The sequence below is a fragment of the Nycticebus coucang genome, chromosome 23 (assembly GCF_027406575.1).
Source record: "Nycticebus coucang isolate mNycCou1 chromosome 23, mNycCou1.pri, whole genome shotgun sequence".
Taxonomy (NCBI): Eukaryota; Metazoa; Chordata; class Mammalia; order Primates; family Lorisidae; genus Nycticebus; species Nycticebus coucang.
The window spans coordinates 15,754,942-15,773,299 of record NC_069802.1 but is presented as its reverse complement, the minus strand read 5'-3'; the positions used below and the strand labels follow the sequence as shown (position 1 = coordinate 15,773,299).

At 41.5% G+C, this 18,358-nt stretch overlaps 1 protein-coding gene across 6 annotated transcripts in view; it reads left to right on the top strand.

Annotated features, from left to right (window-relative positions):
- Positions 1-18,358, top strand: part of C23H4orf19 (chromosome 23 C4orf19 homolog) — a 106,181-nt gene that overhangs the window by 21,516 nt on the left and 66,307 nt on the right. The window contains exon 1 of one of the 6 annotated variants that reach the window (XM_053577642.1): positions 3,416-3,611. The exons of the other annotated variants lie outside the window; for them this stretch is intronic. The gene's annotated coding sequence lies outside the window, so the exon portion shown is untranslated. Of the gene's footprint in view, positions 1-3,415; positions 3,612-18,358 lie in introns of those variants that run through there. 6 annotated transcript variants of the gene reach the window in all.

The following is an 18,358-nucleotide window of genomic DNA, read 5'->3' as shown; positions in this document are numbered from 1 at the left end:
AGGACACCCAGCAACCTTCACTGCCACTCCTGATCCCTCACCCTCCACTTTTTTTTTTTAACTTTTAATATTTTTTAATTTTTATTATGGGTACACAACAGTTGTATGTTTTTATAGAGTACGTGTGATGTTTTGAGGTAGACATACAATGTGAATTAATCACATCAGGGTAATTGGGGTATCCATCACCTCGGGCATTTATCTTTTTGTGTGTGTTAAGAACATTCCAACTCCACTGTTTTATTTATAGTATACCTTAACTTAGTGTTTGTTATAGTCACTTTGTTGTGCTATCGAATGTTCATTCTATCTATCTATTTTGCACCCATTAACCATTCACATTTTATTCCCCACTCCCTCTTACCCTTCCCAGCCTCTGATAACCATCATTCCACAATCCGTCTCCATGAGGTTAATTTTTAGTATTTTAGCTTCCACATATGAATGAAAAACATGCTACATTTGTTTTTCTGTGTGTGGCTTATTTCACTTAACATAATGTTCTCCAGTTCTATCCATGTTGTTGAAAAAGGCAGGATTTCATTGTTTTGTGGCCATATAATAATATTCCATTGTGTACACGTACCACAAGTTCTTTATCCATTCATCTGCTGATAGATACTTAGGTTGATTCCGAATCTTGGCTATTGTGAATAGCCAAAGGCTGTTGTGCCTTTTTTTTTTTCTTTTTTGAGACAGTCTCAGTATGTTGCCCCAGGTATAATGCAGGTAAGTAGCATCATCAACACTCACTGCAACCTCAAAATCCTGGGCTCAGCCTCCCACAGTGCTAGAGGCTGAGGCAAGAGCACTGCTTGAGCCTAAGAGTTTGAGGTTGCTGTGAGCTATGACACCTCGGCACTCTACTGAGCCACCACACCTGGCCAAGATAGCTTTCCAATCAATATACTGATTTCACCTCCTTTGGATGTATACCCAGTAGTGAGATTGCTGCTTACCCTACACTCTGCTAGTTCCTTGAAGAGGCTCTGGTACGGCCTGAGAGTTCCTTGAACAGGCTCTGGAATAGCATCAGAGTGTATTTTATATATATATGTATATATATACATTCAGGTACATATGAACTATATGTGTATATAGTTCATACCAAATGCCTATCTCCAGACCTGCCCTCCCACTCAGCTATACATCCATTGAAAATGATTGCCTGATTGAAGACATTATCTCAGCTAAGGCATTTTTCAAATATACACAGGCAGTCAACATAAGGAACTAGGCCTATCGTACTGATACATACATGTGGTGCATGTCCAGTCCGTGAAAATTAGGTCAGCTTAAGAAGGTGGTCAGTGTAGGGAGATGGTCAACTATGGAGGTTCTACTATATTTGGAGAGAAATTGCTTTTTACTGATTTAGCAATTATCCATGAGAGATTGTAAGTTAATAACATAGTATTTATCTTAGACTATATTTGAACCTCAAGTGTCCTCCTGAGTGTGTAATATTAGGCAGGTTATTTAACCTCTCTCTGCCCCTTTGTTTCCTCAGCTGTTAAATAAGGAAATTAATAAAAATAATTGAAGTTAAAAAAAGAAAATGATGGCCTGCAGGGCTGACCCACTGCCATATTCTGGTGCCCATCAAACTCAACTCGTCTGATATAGAATCTGCCCTGCCCCCTCCAACCCCACAGATGTGCTCTGCCTCCTATTACTGTCCTAGCTGATGACGCCATCACATTTGCCTTCCTCTCTAGGGCAAGGACTATGGCTTGGGCATTGCTTGGGTTTGAATGTGTCCCCCGAAGTTCCTGTGTTAGAAACTGAATCCCCAGTCAACACGGTTGAGAGGTGGGAACTTTGAGAGGTGATTAGATCATTCGGGTTCTGCCCTCAAGTATGGATTACTGCTGTTATTACGTGAGTAGGTTCCTGGTTAAAGAGTGATTGGCCCTATCCCTTCCCTTCCCCCTGCCAAGGGCTGCAAGGTCCTTGCAAGTTGAGGGCCTCTCTACCTTAGACATTCCAGCCTCCAGAACTATAAGAAATAAATCTCTGTTCTTTATAAATCACCTAGTCTCAGGTATTCTATTATAGCAGCACAAACATAGGCAAAGACATCTGTTAGGGCTGGGTGCCCATAGCTCAATGGTTAGAGCACCAGCCCCATGCACCAGGGCCGGTGACTTTGAACCTGGCCTGGGTCTGCTAAACAAACAAAAACCTGACACCTGTCAGGAATGCTTATATCTTTGATTCCTCAGTGCCCATAACCTGACAACAGTAGGTACTTCAAAAACTTCAAGTTCAGTAGATGAACTTGAAGCCTGAATATTAATAAAAAAGGGGATGACATGAATACATGTTTTAGGACAAGTGGAAGGGAAGGACTTCCTATCGTGTTGTTATGAGCTAAAGTTCTCTATGGCAGGAAAGCAGGAATAGCTAACATTTACTGGGCACCTACTATGTGCCAGGTACTCCATCCCCCAGGCCGCACATCAGGAGGTGAGCAGCAAAGGAGCAAAGCTTCGTCTGTATTTGCAGCCGCTCTGTCACTCACATCGCTTCCTGAGCTCCACCTCCTGCCAGATAAGTGACAGCATTAGATTCTCATAAAAGAGGGAATCGTACTGTAAATGTGAGGGGTCTGGGTTGCATGTTCTTTATGAGAATCTAATGCCTGATGATCCAAGGTGGAGGTATAATACTCTTGATTCATCTCAAAACCATCCCCCTTACCTCCCAACCTGGTCTGTGGAAAAATTGTCCTTTGTGAAACTAGTCCCTGGTGCCAAAAATGTTGGGGACCACTTGCTGTAGGTGGTTTATACTTTTACTAAAAGGGCCAGACTCAAATAGGTTAAGCAAGTTGTTCAAGATGACAAACCTAGTATGGGACAGCAGTGGAACTCAGGGAAGATCTGTTGTGATTCCAGAATCACCCTCTTAACCTCTTCAGCGTTCCTACCTCCCCTCAAAGTGGCTAGTTCATGTTAAGTTAGATTCCCTCTGACTGATTTTTATGCGGCCGTATTAGTGATAGGATTATGACGATCAAGGGTGATCCTTACAAATTCAGAAATTAACCTATTTATAAAAATTTAAAAATACCAAGGTCTGGGCGGCACCTGTGGCTCAAAGGGGTAGGACGCTGGTCCCATAGGCCGGAGGTGGTGGGTTCAAACCCAGCCCTGGCCAAAAAAAAAAAAAAAAAATACCAAGGTCAATCAGTTTAAGTATCAATACTGTCACATATTGAAGGGACATCAGTGGAGCCAGCTCTCCTAACTCCTCCATGACCTACCAATGGTTCAGAAAAATCCTTCTCTATTTTACACTGTCCCATCAAAGAGGATGGGTCTCAGTCACGCTGGACACAAAGGTTGGGTCTGGAGGAAAGGCAATTACAAGGGTGCCTTTCAAGAAATGAAATTGAGAAATCATTCTTCTAATATTTCCTCCTTCCCTCTCCTTTATACCATACATAGAAACAATGCTCCTTTTTTCCCACTGAGCACTTCACCCCCAGCACAAAATCCGTAAGAGTTGTAGAACTGGACCTGCTGTCTTATCCACGTTCCCCCAACCCCACCGTGGTGGAGAATGAACTTTACCTACAAGCTGCCAAGTACAAGCTAAGGATTGAGGTAACCGCGATGCTTTGCTCAAAGTAAACATTTTTAAAATAATGAGAATTCTAGTCATAGTCTAAATTTCTCATTTCTGAATTAACTCTGTCCCACTTAAAACTATCCTGTCCCTTTTAAGATTCTTAGTGTTACAGGAACCTTTGTCTAGTTTCACTTCAGGAAATGTATGTATAAAATTATACCATTTTTAGCAGCATTTATGAATTATTTAGAAGAACAGTTGTCTTTGAGCTCTTCTGTCTAATTGAGTCATATATATAAATTTGAAAATTAGGTAAAGGTCTAAGAATTTATATGTTTTATAAAGATAGCACCACAGAATAGATCTCTGTAAAGGCATTCCAGTGAGTGGGAGCTTTTCACTAATAATATGTAATTAAAGCAGGAGGAATTTCAATTTCTAGAATTGCTTGTTATTGTGGCCAAAGCTCAAAATAATTTTTATTATTACGAAATAATTTTTCCTCAACTCCAAGGAGGGAGAGAAAGGAAATATTTTATGTAAGGTGAAAAATCATCCCGAAAGTTAAAATAATGTATCTGGCTACATTGAGAGGATGCAGCCATTCACAAGAAGCTGGCCGCTTTCTCACAATGGAAAGGACCAAAAAGCAAATACACGTAGCACATTTGAATTCTGTTTCTCACCATCACCCTAGGACAAAATGGAATGATAAAAACAATAATTTTCTCAAAATAGTAAAGCAGATATGGTAATCTCAGGTCTTCGTTTAAATTGCTCTGTGACCACAGAAATCAATTCCCTGTTCCCTAAAAAGCCATATCCCATCAGCCTCGAAATCATCATTACTCTATGCTTTAAATTTATAAAGTTCGCTTACCCCCATTGTCCCATCCGATCCTCCCACCGTTATGTGTGCACACATTAGCATGGAAACAGGATAATGCACAAGCTTTTAGAGACCCTTTGGTTGGAATCTCAGCTCTGCAGCTTCTTAACTTCTGTGAGCCTTGACTTTTCTGTCTGTAAAATGGGCACAATGATTGTGCTGATGCATAGATGGGATCCTTCTTGGCCTGTAAGCTAAGAGACAAATCAGTATGTACAGGTGAAGAGGTTTTGTATGTTAACTTGTGTGACTTCTGGAATCAGAAAATAATTTTTAATCATATATATTAAAAATAATGAAGCGTAGGGCGGCACCTGTGGCTCACTGGAGTAGGGCGCCAGCCCCATATGCTGGAGGTGGTGGGTTCAAACCCAGCCCCAGCCAGAAACTGCAAAAAAAAAAAAAGTGTACCACTTTGTAGCAGCACCGACTCAGATGGCTGTAATCAAACCGATGTGCAATATGTGTTGGCAAAAAAGTAGGGAAATTGCAACCCTCATCCAGCGCTGATGGGAATGTAATGTTTTGGAAAACAGTCGAGGAGGTTCAATATAGAATTATAGTATTCCTAGATATATATCCAAGAAAAATAAAAGCATACATCCACATAAAATTTGTACACAAAGGTTTAGAACAGCATTATTCATAGTAGGCAAAAAGTGAAAACAACTGAAATGTTCAATGATGAATGGATAAATAAAATGTAATTAATCCTGGCAGCACCTGTGGCTCAAGGAGTAGGGCGCCGGCCCCATGTATCGGAGGTGGTGGGTTCAAACCCGGCCCTGGCCAAAAAAAATGTGATTAATCTTTATAGTATATCATCATTTATCCTGAAAGAACAGCAAAGGACTGACATGGATGAACCCTGAGAACATCACACTGAGCAAAAGAACCAGACACAACGGGCCACTTACTATGTGAGTCCATTGTTGTGAAAGGTCCAGATTAGACAAACAGAGAGACAGAAAGGAGGCTGGTGATGGCCTAAGGCTGGGGAGCATACGAGGATTGGGACATGATGGCTAAAGTTTATGACTGTGGGTTTTCTTTTGCCAGTGATGAAAATGCACTAAAATTTATTGTCACAATAGTCGTACAACTCTGAATACCCAAAAAACAGCCAGTAGTTAAAGTGGGTGAATTGTAAGGTGTATGAATTATGTAAATTAATAACATGGCAGGTTCTAAGTAATTCAGGGACTTTTTAAGCGTGAAGGTTTTTAGACAAGAGGTAAGTAGATATCTGTTAATTACCCCGTCACAGATGTGCCCCCCAAATCCCCGGATTTTGACCTCCCAGCAGCTTTTACTTGGGAATTTCCCTTGCCTGTGGAAGCAGTTTTCTCATGTGTAAAAATGAGAGATTTCAACCCTGATCTTTGTTTAATGGTTTTATGAGAGTTCTTTTTCCCAATTATAAAATTAATACATACCCATTGAGAAAAAAACCCAGAGAAGTATGGGTTGGGAGCATAAGTTAAAGAACATCATCACCCTGTGATCTGAGGGCAATATCCTTCCTTGGCTCCTTTCCAGGTTGGAAAATCTGATTTAGAACTTAGGTTTTAGAGAACCAGCTTCTCACGTCAAGTACATACATGAACTGCGTCTTTATAGAACCGTCTCTAAAACAATCCCTTGGACCTGAACAGCTCATCTTTCTGCAGGGAATTTCCAGTCCTGTATGGGTTGGATAATGCCCAAATGCAGTAACTTTTTATTTTTATCCTGTATTATCCTTTTCAAATCTATTTATTTATTTTTTATTTCTGATTAATACTACATTCGAGAGTACATAAAATTAGGTTACATAGTTTGCTTTTATAAGGTTAAAGTCTGAGTTGTGGTTGTGTCTCAGAAATGTGTGTGTTATATATCTGTGCAACGTACCCATTGGGTGGGAACTTACCCAGCCCCTTCCCCCTTAACCCCCCTACTTTAATTTGAATAATTATTCTCTCTTGTGAGCATGGAGTTGTTAATCTACTAGTTCTAAATTAGTACTGAGTACATGGGTTGCTTGTTTTTCCATTCTTGTGATGCTTAGTTTAGGAGAATGTTCTCCAAATCCATCCAGGTTGTTACAAAAGATACAAAGTCCCCATCTTGTTATGGCTGAATGATATTCCATAGTATACGTATGACACAGCTTTAGGGTAGAAACCTAGTAATGGGATTGCAAGATCAAATGGTGGATCTACTTAGTGGATCTTCGTTCTTCGAGGACTCTCCATACTTCTTTCCATGAAAGCTGGACTAGTTTGGACCATGCACAAGTGTTCCCTTCTCTCTACACTCACACCAGCATCTGTTGCTTTGAGACCTTGTGATGTGGGCCATACTTACCGGGGTTCGGTGATATCTCAGAGTGGTTTTAATTTGCATTTCTCTGATAATGAGGAGCATTGAGCATTTTTGCATGTGTTTCTTGGTCCAGTTTTGATTATTTTAAGTTTTTGGGTTTTTTTTCAGTTTTTTGGCTGGGGCTGGGTTTGAACCCACCACCTCCGGCATATGGGGTCGGCGCCCTACCCCTTTGAGCCACAGGCGCCGCCCAGTTTTGATTATTTTGTAAACATCCCTCACTTATCTTGTGCCACCATTAGTGGTCTCCCCGACCTTACCCCACTATTTACATGGTCTTTTTCTTCTTAAGTTATGAACATTTGTACCAGGTTGTGATCTCATTCATTATTTACCTAGTTCTGATTTCTCTAGCCCGGATGCAGCCCTCCGAAAATAATGAATTTTCAGGAAAGTGCAGCCCAGATCTCCAGGCTTGGAGCCAATTCACGGAGAATCAGTCTCACCCAAAGCAGGAGCTTAGTACGGGTCTGACTTGATATGTCAGGTGAATAAAGTAGCCTATTCTTTGCTAGGAAAAAAAAAATGGATTAATTATTTGGCTTACATCCACTTAAAATATTTATTGTAGCTTTAAATTTTCCTTTTAAGGAAATAAATAATTGTAAATATAACTCAGGTAAGGAATAAGACTCTTTGCACTTCTGTTTGTTCACAGCATACATGCTTATTTATAACTTGCCTTATAAAATGATTTTCCTGTGTTGGTCTTTTTTGTCCACAGGGAATCTTTTTCTATAAAGAAACATAACTAGAAGCAAACTCATCCTCTTAACTCTTTCAGTACTTTCTGCCCTTCTTCCCTTGGGATATACTACTTATTTTTATCACTGGTTATTCTTTCATGCAAAAATGTCTTATTTTGAGCCGGGGGAGGGGGCAGTGGCTGATTACACCTGTAATCCTAGCACTCTGAGAGGCCAAGGTGGGTGGATCCCCTGAGCTCAGGACTAGCCTGAGCAGGAGTGAGACCCTGTATCTACTGAAAATAGAAAAACTAGTCAGGGGTAGTGGCAGGCACTTGTAGTCCCAGCTACTGGGGAGGCTGAAGCAAGGAGATCGCTTGAGCCCAGGAGTTGGAGATTGCTGGGAGTTGTGATGGCATCACTGCATTCTACCCAGGGTGACAGAGCAAGACTTTGTCTCCAAAAAAAAAGTGTTTTATTTTCTCAAGTGGCTATAAGTTTTTTTAAAGTATACCCCATTAGCACCTCTGTATCTCCTTACCTTATTTGAGGCCCAGTCCTTAATGGGGTATCTTGATTATTTGCCAATAGGCATAGCTAGCCATTCTTCCTCAAGTATGGCGTTTGTGATCTAGTGACTTAGCCTCATGTCTTTCTGAAAGTACAGTCGAAGTATACAATCGAGTTATACCAGCTACAGTAAAGCAGAAAGGTCACACCAACAAAGCAGCTTTTTCAGAGGAAAATGATCACATTAAGCAGACTGATAAGGGGTACGTGGCTGTTCGTTGTACTAGTCTGTTGAGTTTTCTGTACCTTTGGAAACTTTTCAAAATCAAAAGTTTTTTTGAGGGCCAGGCCCGATGGCTCACGCCTGTAATGCCAGGACTCTGAGAGGCCGAGGCAGGTGGCAGGTGCCTGAGCTCACAGGTTTGAGACCAGCCTGAGCCAAAGTGAGACCTCATCTCTAAAAATAGCTGGGCATTGTGGCAGGTGCCTGTAAGTCCCAGCTACTCGTGAGGCTGAGGCAAGAGAATCACTTGAGCCCAAGAGTTGGAGGTTGCTGTGAGCTGTGACGCCACGGCACTCTACCAAGGGTGGCATGGTAAGACTCTGTCTCAAAAAAAAAAAGAAAAGTAAGTTAAACATATATATTACATTATGTATCTCCAGAGCTTAGATCAAATATCATATCCTTTCAATATTCAACTTCACAGGTGGACTATTTCGTTCAAAGGATGCTAAATTATAGCAAATAACTACATGTTCCTAAGGAACCCAAAATCTGTCTTTATTAATCTTACTGTTCTGCTTTCTTTGTAAAAATTATTTACATTTAGTTTCAGATGTATCCTCAACCTTAATAAATCAACTGAGTATTTTACAAAAGCTGTTCTATAAACTTGGGAGTTTTCAGGCTTGAAGAGTTAGATTCAGAGATTAAACAAATCACAGAAATGTAACATTTTCAGTAGGGATAAGTACAATGTAAATCAATAAGAGGAGGATTTGACCCAATGATGGAGGGAAAGAGAGGCTTCTCTGAGGAAGAAGGCGGGAGTTAGCCAGCCAGGAGGGATGGTCAAAGGCAAAACAACATGAAACTAGTTAAAATAAGACTTGTGAAGCTGGAGCCCAGAAAGATGGTTCAAGATAAGCTTGAAGAAATGAGTAGGAATATTTTATTTTCATTTTATGGACAATGGGAAACTATCCAACTATGTTTAAAAACCTAGCTGTCATAATCAGACCTGGGCTTAGAAAAAACCCCAGCCAGCACAGTGGCTCACACCTATAATCCTAGCACCCTCGTGTTCTGTTTCTAGTTTCAGCCAAGCTTTTAAATGTCATCATGTCATCTTTATTGGAATTAAGTTTCAAGTGAATCACAATCAAAACTGCCTGCTGCTTTGCTGGTGAGATACATTTATGTTAAGGAAGGCGCTATGTATGGTTTGAATATGTGTTCCTCCCTCCCCCCAGGCAAGGTGGTGCTTTTAGAAAGTGATCAGGCTCTTGCTATCATGGGTGTGGGTTGGTTATGAAGGGAGAGGATTCCTGGTAACGGGATGAGTTCAGCCCCCTGCCCCACATCTCTCTCTCTCTTTGGGGTACATTCTTGCCCTTATACCTCCCTGTACAGCAAGAAGGCCCTTGTCTGATGTGGGCCCCTCTACCTTAGACTTCCCAGCCTCCAGAACTGTAAAGAGTAAATCTGCTCTTCACACACTGCCCAGTCTCAGGGCCTCTGCTACAGCCACACAAAATACACTAGGACAAAAGGATCCAGGATTTTTTTTCCTCCTCAGTCGTTAAGCCTCGAACTCTTTCTTCGGAACCTGGAGACCATGAGTTGAGTCATTTAGTGAAATACGCCCACTGTCTTATTCCAACATGGCAGCAAAGGATGCTTAGTTTACATGTCACTTAGCTACTTCCACGAAGAGCTTGTTAAACCTCACTTTAAGGAAAAACAAAAAAAAAACAAAGAACTCCTGTCCTAATAGCAGTACAAGGATCTGTGAAAGTGAAAGAAACTGAGCAGATAACCCTGAACGTCTCTGACAGGGGTCACTGTGGCTAGTGAAAGCAGATTCCTCCCCGCATATCACCAGTAATTAGGAACTGTGTCGTGCAGCAGATTGGAATTATGTCCTTATCCAGAACATAAAAAAAAGTTAATTGGAGGCTTACGTGTCCTTGTCCATGGCAGGCTCACTGCCTTTTTTTTTTTTCCTAATAAATAGTTCCAGAATTCACATATTTCCAGCACAGCCATGTCCACACCAGTGTTCTTGAGATCTCCTTAGTTCAAATCCAGCTTCTGCTGCTTTAGCACCTTGTCGTTTTATCAGCCTAAGTTGAAGTTCAAAGCTTCTGAGTCCCACTTGCGGGTGAAGATATTTCCCCCCCCTCCCCTCCCGCTCTGTGCTCGCATCTGTGGCTCTGCAGGCATCGAGAGCCCTGGGGACTAGGCAGCCCGGTAATCACATCGTTTACTTCCTGGTTTCACACAAAACCAAACTAATCCTGGACACACCACCAAGCGGCCTTTATGGAAACAGATTCCAAAAAGCTTCACTGAAACCACTTATTTATTGGCATTAAGAGATGTTTAATCATTCTCCTGAGCAAGAAATACTTAGGCCAAACAAGGAACAGCCCAACCTTTCAAATACTGCACCTTTGCCAAAGGTTTATGGAGAAAGGAAAGACACAAAAAGAGCTGGAGGAGCCAAAGTCAGGCAGCCTTTGTCATACCCCTCTGCCAGGTGACAGTGCGGTATTGCATCAGACATGAACTTAAAAAGGGGGGAAGGCAAAGGACCAAGGATTCCGTGTGAATCCTCCTTCTAAAATGTATTTTCTTTCTTCGCACTTCAGCACACCCCCCCAAACATGCACATAGTCACACACACACTGTTACATTGCCCCATACCGTCATGTTGTATTTGAATAATATATTCCGCTAAAAATGCCATCAAAGGTGTTACCTTCCTGTTGGACACTTGTCTGTCCTACTTCCTGACTGTATGGAAGTTGTAAAGACATGAGTCAGCATAGAGCTTTTGGTTAAACAGTAATGAAATTTGTCAACACAAGGGTAACATGTATAATCAGGGCAGTCCCTGGACCAGCCCAAGTGATCAGAAGTGGTGGTGTCTCTAATAGGAGTGGCTGAGGCGTGGTTATTACTGGGATGAAAATGGTATCCGTGACATTTTAAGATCCATTTGCTAAAATAGGGCAAGAGCCATGTGAGATGCTATGCTCGCTTCAAAGTAGCTTTTCTTTGCCCAAAAATCAATGAAATACTTCAAAAAGGTAAAAAGAGATTCACCCTCATTCCCACTTTCTTTTTCTTTACTTTTTTTTTTTTTTAACTTTTTTTGTTTGTTTGTTTGTTTTTTGGTAGTGTTTGGCCGGGGCCGGGTTTGAACCCACCACCACCGGTATATGGGGCCAGCGCCCTACTCCTTGAGCCACAGGCGCTGCCCTCCTACTCTCTTTTTCAGTATGAACATTTCAAGTCATTGCAGGAATTGTGCATGAACCACATGTGCCATCTAGAGTCTATAATTAACATTTAGCATATTTGCCTGATACATAATCCATTTCATTATCCCTCTATCCAGCAATCCATTATTTATTTTGAGACAGAGTCTCACTATGTCGCCCTCGGTAGAAGGCTCCGGCATCACAGCTCACAGCAACCTCAAACTCTTGGGCTTAAGCGATTCTCTTGCCTCAGCCTCCCAAGTAGCTGGGACTACAGACGCCTGCCACAACACCCAGCTATTGTTTGGTTGTAGTTGTCATTGTTGTTTAGCTGGCCCGCCAGCCTCGGTGCATGTGGCTGGCGCCCTAACCACAGGCGCCAAGCCAATCCATCTTGTTAAAACTGCATCTCAGAGTATATTACAGACTTCAGTTCATTTCGCCTCTAAACACTAGAACCACACAGGTCTACAAAGACTTTTTTTCAAGCAAATTTGAATCCAAAATATACTATTCGCAGGAGGGAAAATCTTGTATATGGAGGACCAGACCTTTCTAAGTGTGTGTTCTTGGGGGTGACTGCAGGGCCAAGTGGGGGGCCTGGAACCCACCCCCGAGGACACTGAGGATGGTGACGCTCCTGCTTCCTATCTGTCCCCTTGCATTCACCCTCACCTCCTGCCCTACCACTGCTCGATTCATAGCCATCTAGCTTCCAGATTCACCACTCCACCAAAAGTACCTTTGCCAAGGTCGCTGATAGCCTTGGTGCTAAATCTAAAAGGCATTGACTGTCCTTTTCTTACTCTGAAACACCTTCCCTGCTTCCATCACCCTGCAAACTGCTCTTTATTCATTTTCTCTGCTCCTGTGGCTGCTCCATGCTTTGTCACCCTGGGTTCCTCAGCATCCAACTTATTGCCTCTATTTTCCTTTTTGTATTTATTGCTAAAGACAGCATACGTCATGTTTCTTCCACTCTAAGATATCACTGATTACAGCGCACATCAACTTTGTTTTCCTAACTTCATTAAAATAATGATTGCCAGATTTAAAAGTGTATTTAGAGTATACGATGCGGTGTTTTGACATACTTATCAATCATCATACAATGATACGATATACGTTGTGAAATGATTCCTACAACCAAACTAATTAAAATATCCATCACTACATATAGGTACGGTGTCCTGTGTGTGCTAAGAATACTTAAGACCTGTTAGCAAATTGCGGTAGTACTATGTGGTATTATTAACTATAGTCACCATGCTGTACGGTAGAGCTCTAGACCTTGTTCATCTTTTTTTTTTTTTTTTTTTGTTTGGCCGGGGCTGGGTTTGAACCCGCCACTTCCAGCATATGGAACCAGCACCCTACTCCTTGAGCCACAGGCACCGCCCCTAGACCTTGTTCATCTTACAATTGCAAGTTTGTACCCTTTGACCAACATCTCCCCATTTCCTCATCCCACCAGACCCTAACAGCAACCTTTCTACACTCTGTTTCTCAAAGTTTGACCTTTTTTTGATTCTACCTATATGTGACCTCATACAATATTTATCTGTCTGATCTGGCTTATTTCATTTAACATAATGTTTTCAGGCTGATCCATGTTGTCGCCAACAGCAGGATTTCAGGCCGAGCTGGGTGGCTCACACTTGTAATCCCAGCCCTCTGGAAGCCTGAGGCAGGTGGATCGATCGCCTGAACTCATAGGCTCCAGACCAGCCTGAGCAAGAGCGAGACCTCGCCTTTATTTTTATTTATTTATTTTTTTTGTAGTTTCTGGCCAGTGCTGGGTTTGAACCTGCCACCTCCGGCATATGGGGCCGGCACTCTACACCTTTAAGTCACAGGCGCTGCCCGAGACCTCGCCTTTAAAAATAGCTGGGCGTAGTCAAGGGCTCCTGTAGTCCCAGCTACTTGGGAAGCTGAGGCAAGAGAATTGCTTGAGCCCAAGAGTTTGAGGTTGCTGTGAGCTGTGATACCATGGCACTCTACCCAGGGTGACATAGTGAGACTCTGTCTTAAAAAGAAAGACAGGAGGGTGGCGCCTGTGGCTCAAAGGAGTAGGGCACCGGCCCCATATGCTGCAGGTGGCAGGTTCAAACCCAGCCCCGGCCAGAAAATGCAAAAAAAAAAGAAAAGAAAAGAAATAAAGACAGGATTTCCTTGATTTTGAAGCTATATGTGTGCGTGTGTTTCTGTATATCACAATTTCTTTACCCATTTATTCATTGACAGACAGGTTGTTTCCATATCTTGACTGATGAATGATGCGGCAATGAACATGGGAGGGCTGAATCTCTTTGACATAATGATTTTATTACATTTGTATATGTACCCAGAAGTGGAATTGCTGGATCATCTGATAGTTCTATTTTTAGTTTTTTAAGGAAGCTTCATAATGTTTTCCATAATGCCTGTACCGATTTACATCCGCACCAGCAGTGTACAAAGCTCTCCTTTTCTCCCATCTTTACCAACACTTGTTATTGTTTTATCTTTTAGATCATCACCTTCTGGGGTGAACTCGCACTGTGGTCTTGATCTGCATTTTCCTGTTCTTTAGTGAGGATCCTGAGCTCCTTTCATAAGCCTGTTGGCAATTTGTATGTCTTCTTTCTTCTTTGGATAAATGTCTATCCACATCTTTTACCCATTTATTAGTCAAGTTTTCTTTGTTTTGCTATTGAGTTGTAAGAGTTCTTTGTATATTTTGGATACTAAGCCCTGATAACATACAGGGCTTATAAATATTTTTCTCTCTTTTCCTAGGTGGCTCTTTTTTGTTGTTGTTGTTGCAGTTTTTGGCCGGGGCCAGGTTTGAACCCTCCACCTCCAGTATACAGGGCCAGCAACCTACTCCTTGAGCCGCAGGCACCGCCCCATAGGTGGCACTTTTATTGTATTGATTGCTTCCTTTTTTTGCTTTTGTTATCTATGCATTTGGTGTCATACTCACAAATCACAGGATCATAAGAGACTACCATCAGAAATTATATGCCAACAAATTTGAAAACCTAGAGGAAATGGACAAATTTTTAGAAATATACATCTTTCTAGTCCCAGCTACCCGGGAGTCTGAGGCAAGAGAATTGCTTAAGCCCAGGAGTTGGAGGTTGCTGTGAGCTGTGTGAGGCCACGGCACTCTACCGAGGGCCATAAAGTGAGACTCTGCCTCTACAAAAAAAAAAAAAAAAGAAAGAAATATACATCTTTCTGTTTTAATCTATTTAAGCAGCTATAACTAAATACCTTAGAGTAGGTCATTTATAAACAACAAAAATGTGTTGTTTACCATGTTGGAGGCTGAGAAGTCCCAGATCAAGGTGCAGCAGATTCCGTGTCTGGTGAGGGCTCTGTCTCCATGGCTGGCACTGACGAGGTCCTCACATGGCAGAAGTGGGGACAGGCCCTCACTAACCCCACTCATGAGGACAGAAACCTCATGGCCTGTCACCTCCCAAGGGCCTCACCTCTCACTACCATCACTCTGGGGTGAGGTTTCACATACGAATTTGGGGGGAGAACACAAACATTCCAGCCATATCATTTACTATGACTGAATTATAAAGAAACAGAAAATGTGACTAGATGAATGGTGAGTAAGGAAAATGAATCAGTAATTAAAATGCTCCCAACAAAGAGAACCCCAGGACCCCCTGGCTTCACTGGTGAATTCTACCAAACATTTAAAGAAAAATTAATACCAATCCTTCCCAAACTCTTCCAAAAAATCAAAGGGAAGGAACAAACTCATTTTATGAGACCAATACTGCACTAATACCAAAGCTAGCCAAGGACACTACAAGAAAAGAAAATCATAGGCCAATAATCTCTATGAATATAAAATGCAAAAATCCTTCACAACATACTAGAAAATTCCAGGGCACATTAGAAGGCTCACACACCATGATCAAGTGGGATATACTCCTGGGATTCAAGGATTCAAAGTATACAAATCGGCTCGGCCCCTGTAGCTCAGTAGTTGGGGCAATGGCCACATACACCAGGGCTGGTGGGTACGAAACAGCCTGGGCCTGCTAAACAACAATGACAGCTACAGCAACAACAACAACAAAAATAGCCAGGCATTGTGGCGGGGGCCTGTAGTCCCGGCTATTTGGGAGGATGAGGCAGAAGAATCACTTAAGCCCAAGAGTTGTAGGTTGCTGTGAGCTGTGATGCCACGGCATTCTACCAAGAACGACATAGTGAGACACTGTCTCAAAAATAAATAAATAAATAAAAATATTTAATGAACTATAGTAACTAAAATAATATGGTACCAGCATTAAAAAAAAAAAAAAAAAGACATATAGGCCAATAGAACAAAATAGAGAGCCTGGAAGTTCATCCACTCATGCTGTCAACTGATCTTTGACAAAGATTCAAAAAACACACCGTGGGGAAAGAATAGTCTTTCCAAAAAATGGTCTTGGCAAAACTGGATATCCATATGCAAAATAATGAAATTGGACCTAATTTTACACCATACACAAAAATCAACTCAAAATAGACTACATATTTGAATATAATAGCTGAAACTATAAAACTCTTGGTATAAAATAGGAGAAGATCTTCATGACATCGGGCTTAGCAATGATTTCTAAGATACAACACAATAAGCCACGAAAGCAAAAATAAACAAGTGGGAGTACATCAAGCTTAAAAGCTTCTGCACAGTAAAGGAAACAGTAAATAAAATGAAAAGGCAACCTATGGGATGGGAAAAATATTTGCAAACCATGTGTCTGATTATGGGTTAATATCTAAAATATATGAGAAATACATGCAACTCAATAGCAAATGAACTTTATGAAGAAATAGGCAAAATTGGCTGGGATCAGTGGTTCAGGCCTATAATCTTAGCACTCTGGGAGGCTGAGTTGGGTGCATTGCCTGAGCTCACAAGTTCAAGACCAGCCTGAGCAAAAGTGAGACCCCATCTCTACTAAAAATAGAAAAATTGAGGCAAGGATCTCTTGAGCCCAAGAGTTGGAGATTGCTGTGAGCTATGATGCCACAGCACACTACCTAGGGTAACAGAGTGAGACTGTCTGAAAAAAAAAAAAAAATAGGCAAAATACTTACATAGATACTTCTCCAAAGAAGACATACAAATGGCCACCAGGTATATGAAAATGTGCTCAACACCACTAATCATCAGGGAAATGCAAATCAAAGCTACCGTGATATATTACTTGTTAAGATGGCAATTATCAAAAGACAAGTGGCCAGGCACTGTGGCTCACGCCTGTTATCCTAGCACTCTGGGAGGATGAGGCAGGTGGATTGCTTTAGCTCAGAAGTTTGAGATCAGGCTGAGAAAGAGTGATACCTCATCTCTCCTAAAAATAGAAAAACTTGCCGGGCTTAGGACACCCACCTATATTACCAGCTACTTGGGAGGCTGAAGCAGGAAGATTGCTCAAGCCCAAGAGTTTGAGGTTGCTGTGAGCTAGGATGCCATGGTTCTGTTCCCAGGGCAACAGAATAAGATTCTGTCTCAATACAAAGAAAAAAGAAAAAAAGACAAGTAATAATAGGTGTTGGTGAGGCTATGGAGAAATTTGGAGCTTTTTGCATTCCCACAGTGTTGGTAGGAATGCAAAATGATACAGCCTCTCTGGCAAACAGTATAAAGTTTCCTTTAAAAATTAAAAATAGAATTACCATGTGATCTAGCAATCCCACTGCCAAGTCTAAATCCAAAAGAATTAAAATCAGGATCTCAAAAGGAATCCTGCACTTAAACATGTTCATTGTAGCCTTATTTTTATTTTATTTTATTTATTTTTATTTTTTTATTTTTTGCAATTTTTGGCTGAGGCCGGGTTTGAACCCGCCACCTCTGGTATATGGGGCCAGCGCCAAAATAGGGAAAAAATGGATAAAGAAAATGTGGTATTTTCTTTACAATGAAATACTATTGAGCCTTTAAAACTAAGGAAATTCTGGCAGCACCTGTGGCTCAGTGGGTAGGGCGCCAGCCCCATATATCGAGGGTGGCGGGTTCAAACCCAGCCCCAGCCAAACTGCAACAACAAAAAAAAAATAGCCAAGCGGTGCGGCAGGTGCCCGTAGTCCCAGCTACTCAGGAGGCTGAGGCAAGAGAATCACCTAAGCCCAAAAGCTGGAGGTTGCTGTGAGCTGTAACACAACAGCACTCTACCATGGGCGACAAAGTGAGATGCTGTCTCTAAAAAAAAAACTAAGGAAATTCTGCCATATGGGTGAACATGGATGAACCTGGGGAACATTATGCTAAGTGAAATAAACACGTCACAGAACAAATGCTGCGTGATTTCACTTATCGGAAGAACTATTAGAAACAGAGTAGACTGGTGGTTTCCAGGGAGAAGTGGGGAATTGCTGTTGAATGGGTGTAAAGTTTCGATTATGCAAGGTGAGTACAACAGCAGCGCCTATAATTAGCGAACGGTACTGTATTATAGTTAAAATTTGTTTAGAGGTAGATCTCATATTAAGTCTTCTTACCACATTAAAATGAATAAAATAAAAGCCATTTATTAAAAATTCTATATGTTTCCATGCAGCAAATTTATCAATTTATGATCTCGTTTTGGGGGGAGATGATGAGTGTTTGTTGTAAATCATTGTCATATCTCTTTTTTTTTTTTTTTTTTGCCTTAGCTTTTTGGGAGTTTTAAGGCAAAGATAGCACACCACTTATAAATAGCACATTCTGGCCAGGCACAGTGGTTCACGCCTGTAATCCTAACACTGTGGGGGCCAAGGCAGGTGGATTGCTTTAGTTCAGGAGTTCCAGCCCAGCCTGAGCAAGAGTGAGATCCCATATCTAAAAATAGCCAGG